Raw genomic sequence first — 7,115 nt, 5'->3', positions numbered from 1 at the left:
AACAGCGACTTAGCAGGTATTACAAGTCTACCTTCATGGAACAAGTGCCTCTCCTTTACATAGTAACCCTCTGGAACTTCTTTACCTTCTTGTAAAGACCTTATGATCACCTGCAAGCGCTCATCCCTTTCCACTTGAAATGCTAACTCATCGAGATCAATTGTCAAAGGGGCAGTTAACTGAAACTCCTGGAACTCTTCGTTCTCTCTAGCTACCACCTACTGTCGAGATAAAGCATCTGCCAATCGATTATCTTTTCCCGGCATGTACTCGATCGTATAGTTAAGCCCCAATAGCTTGGAAGCCCACTTTTGTTGTTCCACAGATACCGCCCTTTGCTCCAACAAATATCGGAGACTCTTCTGATCAGTACGTATAGTGAACTGATTTCTTGTGAGGTAATATCGCCATTTAGTAATAGTATACACGATTGCGAGGAGTTCCCTCTCATAGACTGAGTTTACTCTTCCCCACTCGAAAACGTCTTCCTGATAAAAGCTACCGGACGGCCCTCCTGAGTGAACACCGCTCCAATACATGTTCCTGACGCATACGTTTCGACCAAAAACGGTTTTGAGAAATCAGGTAGCCTTAGCACCGGTAGTGTAGTCATCGCCTTCTTAAGCCAATAGAAAGCCTTCGTCACATCATCAGACCATTTAAATGCTTCTTTCTTCAACAGGTCAGTGAGTGGTCGAGCTATCTTGCCGTAGCTAGCCACGAACCTCCTATAATAGCCCGTCAGCCACAAAAACCCTCTCAACGTAGTCACATTCTTAGGCTGCGGCCACTCCTTCATTGCTCGAATCTTTTCAGGGTCTGCTGCTACTCCTCTGGACGATATCACATGACCCAGATACTACACACTAGACTGTCCAAATGCGCACTTCTTCTCGTTAGCATAGAACTGGTGCTGTTGCAGAACCCCGAGCACTGTCTTAAGATGTTCATGATGCTCATCTTCATTCTTGCTATATACCAAAATATCATCGAAGAAGACAAACACAAACTTCCTCAAATACGGCTTGAAGATCTCATTCATGACGAACTGGAATGTCGCATGGGCGTTGGTGAGCCCAAATGGCATCACCAAGAACTCGTAATGCCCCTCGTTAGTTATGAAAGCAGTCTTAGACAGCTTTAAGATCCTTGACACCAACAACCACCTCTTTCTTCATCTTAGACAGATTGGGATCACCTCAAAATGAACATCATCACCACCATCCTCGTTCATCTCAAGCTTCACAACTGCGGTGACCCACTCCTTCAACTCACTCTCCGCGTGAAGCTGCGCGGCAAGCAACACCTCCACGTTGGACAACTTATACCCTTCTTGTCCTGCGTAACGTTCTGGCAGAATATCAACCCAATGCACTAGCACTTCTAGTTGACCGTTCTCTACTGATCTCCTGATGTCCAAAATCTCTCGAGGCTCTGTGTCCCATTCTAACGATGAAGACATGATCAAGGGAATCTCTTGGACTCGAACTTGCGGTTTGACAGCTCCTATTAACTGAGACACATGGAAGACAGGATGAATCAAACTGTGTGACTGTAACCGCAGCTTGTAAGCCACTTTCCCAACACGCTTCTCCACTTGATACGGACCAAAGTATCTCAGAGCCAGTTTCTCTGCTCTGCGCGACGCTACCGACAACTGTCTGTAAGGACGCAGCTTAAGAAACACCCAATCTCCTTGCTCAAACTCAATGTCTCTTCTCTTCTTGTTCGATGCTGCTTGCATTCGAGCTTGAGCAGTTCCTAAGTTCTCACATAACTCATGCAACAACGCATCTCTGTCTTGAATCATGACCTCTACTTCTGTATTTGCTGTCGGAATATCCCCAAACCGCAGAAATTTTGGAGGGTCATGATCGTACAATGCTTTGAAAGGAGTCGACTTAGTGGCAGAGTGGTAAGAAGTATTGTACCAATACTCGGCCCACGGTAACCATTGTGACCACGATGATGGCTTCCTTCCCGCAAAACATCTCAAATACGTTTCTAAGCATATGTTAACCACTTCGGTCTGACCATCAGACTGGGAATGATACGCCGTGCTCTTGTGAAGTGATGTCCCCTGCGTTTTGAACAAATCTTCCCAAAATCTGCTCAGAAAAATCTTGTCTTTGTCTACCATCGTCTCTGGGAAGCCGTGAAGTTTGATCACTTCTTTAACAAACGCTTCTGCTACCATCCTCGCCGTGAAAGGATGTCTCAACGAAATAAAATGAGCATATTTCGAGAGGCTGTCTACTACAACCATGATCACATCTACTCCTTTAGTGTAAAATTTTATCAGTGCAGGAAAACAGCTAGTGTTTTATAAAAAATTAAAGTAGGCCCAAAGTGTAAAACATGTAAAACGTGTATTGTTACCATATAAACAATAATATCTTATTAAAAATTGTAAAACATTAAAGTAGGCCCAAAGTGATTAAATATGAAAAATGGTTGTTAAAAATTCGAGATGGATCTTCTTGTAGTAAATAAAAAGGACCGTGGAAATCCAAACTGATATTAGACCAAACTTGGGTGGAAATGGGTAGAGAAGTCAGCAAACCCGCGGGGGAGAGGGTGGAATATTTGTTTTTCTGACACACTTCGCAAGCCTTGATGAACTCAGTCACATCACTATGCATTCCCTTCCAATACACTTCTCGAGCCATCCTCTTAAACGTTTTTAATACTACTTCGTCACCTCCCATAACGCTATCATGAAACTGCTTCAACAAGGAAGGAATGAACAGCGACTTAGCAGGTATTACAAGTCTACCTTCATGGAACAAGTGACCCTCCTTTACATAGTAACCCTCTGGAGCTTCTTTACCCTCTTGTAAAGACCTTATGATCACCTGCAAGCGCTCATCCCTTTCCACTTGAAACGCTAACTCATCGAGATCAATTTTCAAAGGGGCAGTTAATTGAAACTCTTGGAACTCTTCGTTCTCTCTAGCTACCACCTACTGTCGAGATAAACCATCTGCCACTCGATTATCTTTTCCCGGCATGTACTCGATCGTATAGTTAAGCCCCAACAGCTTGGAAGCCCACTTTTGTTGTTCCACAGATACCACCCTTTGCTCCAACAAATATCGGAGACTCTTCTGATCAGTACGTATAGTGAAATGATTTCCTGTGAGATAATGTCGCCATTTAGTAACAGTATACACGATGGCGAGGAGTTCCCTCTCATAGACTGACTTTACTCTTCCCGCACTCGAAAACGCCTTATTGATTAAAGCTACCAGACGGCCCTCCTGAGTGAACACCGCTCCAATACCTGTTCCTGACGCATCCGTTTCGACCACAAACGGTTTTGAGAAATCAGGTAGCTTTAGCACCGGTAGTGTAGTCATCGCCTTCTTAAGCCAACAGAAAGCCTTCGTCGCATCAGCAGACCATTTAAATGCTACTTTCTTCAACATGTCTGTGAGTGGTCGAGCTATCTTGCCGTAGCTAGCCACGAACCTCCTATAGTAGCCCGTCAGCCACAAAAACCCTTTCAACACAGTCACATTCTTAGGCTGCGGCCACTCCTTCATTTCTCGAATCTTTTCAGGGTTTGCTGCTACCCCTCTTGACGATATCACATGACCCAAATACTACACACTAGACTGCCCAAACGCACACTTCTTCTCGTTAGCATAGAACTGGTGCTGTTGCAGAACCCCGAGCACTGTCTTAAGATGTTCCTGATGCTCAGCTTCATTCTTGCTATATACTAAGATATCATCGAAGAAGACCAACACAAACTTCCTCAAATACGGCTTGAAGATCTCATTCATGACAGACTGGAACGTCGTAGGGGTGTTGGTGAGCGCAAAGGGCATCACCAAGAACTCGTAATGTCCTTCGTGAGTCTTGAAGGCCGTCTTGCCAACATCCTCCTCTTTCACCCTGATTTGATGATATCCTGATTTAAGATCCAACTTGGAGAACACTGAGGCTCCAGCTAACTCATCCAACAGTTGTTCGATCAACAGTTGTATAGTGCTTTTGTTCACCGCAATTTAGTCCACGCAGAAACGGAACCCTCCATCTTTTTTGTTCACCAAAAGCACCGGGCTAGAGTAAGGGCTGATACTCGGTCTTATGATCCCTGCTTGCAGCATTTCCTTTACCAATTTCTTAATCTCATCTTTCTAAATGTGCGAGTACCGGTACGGCCTGATGTTAATGGGTGAAGTACCAGCTTGAAACGTGATGGTGTGTTCTCTATTGCGCCTTGGGGGTAGACCTTGAGGCATTTGAAACACTTACTCAAACTTCTGCAGTAGCTTCTTGACCTCCTTACTCGGACTCTTAATTTTATTCTCTCCAGGGCTGGCTTCAAACAGGGCATGTAGCTCCAAAAGAAACACCACTTCATCATTGTCGACTAGCTTCTCTATAGAGTTCAGCGACACATGCATCTTCAATAGAGATGGATCTCCACTAATGGTCACCCACTGCTCGTTAACCACAAACTTCATAGTATGTAGTCCCCAGTTGATCCTCGTTTCACCTAAGGTCGCCAACCACGAGTATTCCAATACCACATCAATTGTACCCAACTCAAACAGCAGATATTCTTCTGTGATCTTCACCCCTTGAATTTCCATCTCTACTCCAGAGCACTTTCCCTGACCAGTCAACACTCTTCCATCACCTATTGAAACTCCAAACTCATGTGTTGTTTGCACCGCCAAACCCAATGACTGCACTAGTCTTTTTGCGATGAAATTACACGACGCTCCTGAATCAATCAACACCACCACCTTCTCGTTACCAATCTGCCCTATCACCTTTAGTGTCTTCTTCGAAGTGATTCCTACCATAGACTGCAAGGACAGAACCTGTAACTCATGATTCTACTGAGGCTGTTGACCCCGTGTTTCCTCAAGATCACCTTCCTCGTCTTCTTCCTGCTCACTTTCCTCCTCGACATCAAGACACCTGAACTTCTGGAAAGCCTTGCAGTGATGCCCCGCAAAAAATCTCTCTCTTACAGTGTCTACAAGGATTCTGCACAGTGTGTTTCTGATCTCCTTGTCTGCTGTCTCGGGGTGAATCAAATGACTTCCTCGCAGGAGTAGACTCCCCAGCCTTGGCTGGACTCGTGTTATGTTTCTTCTGATGGCCATTGAGTGTCAGCGCTGAATAGATTCTCTGAAAGTTTCGCGATTGATAGGCACTCTTATCATTTTCTTGCTCTTCGATGATCCTTGCCATCTCTACAATCTCGTCCATCCCTACTGGCCTTAGTCTGACAACCTGCTCACGCAAGCTTCACTTCATTCCATGAAGAAAAATTTCCTTCAAAACATCGTATGGCACGTGAGGGACCTCAGCTGATAACTCCTCAAACGCCTCACGATAATATCGTCCCGCTTTGCCTCAGTCGTAATATCTGACTAAAGATAGTACCTCCACGAGTGGGATTGAATCTCCTTTTTATTTTTCTTTTGAAGTCACGCCAGTCCAATAACTCATCTCGCACATGTATCATCCTTAACCAAGTCACCGCACACCCAACCATACAAGCCATCGCGAGTGCTAGTTTCTCATCTTCCTCGGTCTGGTTCACCGAAATGCATTTCTCCACCCTGAAGATCCAGTCCTCTGGGTTCTTTCCTTCAAATTCTGGTAACTCAAGCTTCTTCTTAGGTGATGACTCCTTTGGTGGTGCTGAATACCCAGAAGACCCCGCTGTGAACGGTGTCGACCGAATCTCGGCGCTTCGCAAGGGAACCGCGTTCTCCGGTAACAAGATGACCCCTTTCTCCGGTTGCATCTGCAGCCCTTTTTCCTGAGGCTAAGATCCGTCAGAGTTAGGTCATCACATCTCAACGGCGGCGTCTTGCTTCGTCTCCACTCGCTTCGGAACATCTTCTGTCGCTTTGCGTTGACGCTCCTTGGCGCGCTTCTCGATCTCGAGAGACTGATGATGATTCGCCTTCATCTCAGCTCGCATCTCCTCGAACAAGCTGGTGAGACTCTCAAACTGCCCTTCCCGCGCAGTGATACAATCCGTGTTCGAATCTTACTTATGAGGCATCTCAGGGCTTTGATACCAATGATAAACTAGGGTTTATCGTTAACAGAAAAGGGGGTTAAAGAGAGAGAAATAAGATAAGAAGATAAAGTTTGTTGTATTGATCATTTGATATCCCCAAATGTTTGACAACTCGAATATTAAATACAACTCTCATAAGATAATAAAACGACATCGTAACTCATTACTCTTTTATTAGACTCTGCCAAACCTTCCTTCACAGTCAGAGTCTCCTCTTCATTTCATACTTTTCACTTAACCACTTCTAACTGTCTTCTGCTTCCTTCGCACATAAGCCAAAGGCACAACTAGCTTGTTACAAATCTGGAAAGGGGAGGTGGTATTTAAGGTATATGTGACAGAGCTGTGAGATATGAATAGGTGACAGATCTGTCAAGTTGAAGGACTGCATCTAATTGGGATGAGACACGTCTCTCTGTAGTTGGTGTAAAGAGAAAATCTAATTTTTATTAGGGAAATCTGTTTTTTCAGAGCAAAAAAATGGTAACTATGTCCCTTTAGACTAATGTATACTAATTTATGTCCTATTAGACTAATTTTTTCCAAAAAGGCAGTAATACCCTTAAAATTGTTAATTTTTTTAAAAAGATATATATTGAGTTCGACAAGGGGGATCGATCGATCCCACTTTACAAGTTATAGTGGATCGATCGATCCCGATCATTATTCAGAACAAAAAAAAACACGAAATATATACTGATCGACCTGGTCCATTTCACTCGATCGGCGAAGGTCGATTTACACAGATCGATCGATCTGTAAGAATAGATCGATCGATCCCGTGCCGAGGAAAGAATCCCAAATCGATTTTTTTAAAAAAATCGATTTTTTTAAAAAAATATAAAAGTGAATATTCTCAAATATTTTGTTTCCATATTTTTAGGAACTAATTTCTTATCCGTAGAATACAACTAATATGTAGAAATCAGTTTCTACAGTTTTTTAGAATTATAGTAATGTTTAGAATTTGATTTCTACATGTTTTAGATTTATAGTAATCTGTAGAAGTCGTTTCTACATGTTTTAGAATTAGATTAATGTGTAGATTTTGATTTCT

Source organism: Brassica oleracea, chromosome C3, assembly GCF_000695525.1.
Source record: "Brassica oleracea var. oleracea cultivar TO1000 chromosome C3, BOL, whole genome shotgun sequence".
NCBI lineage: Eukaryota > Viridiplantae > Streptophyta > Magnoliopsida > Brassicales > Brassicaceae > Brassica > Brassica oleracea.
The sequence above is the reverse complement of the archived record's forward strand: the minus strand, read 5'-3'. Positions refer to the sequence as shown.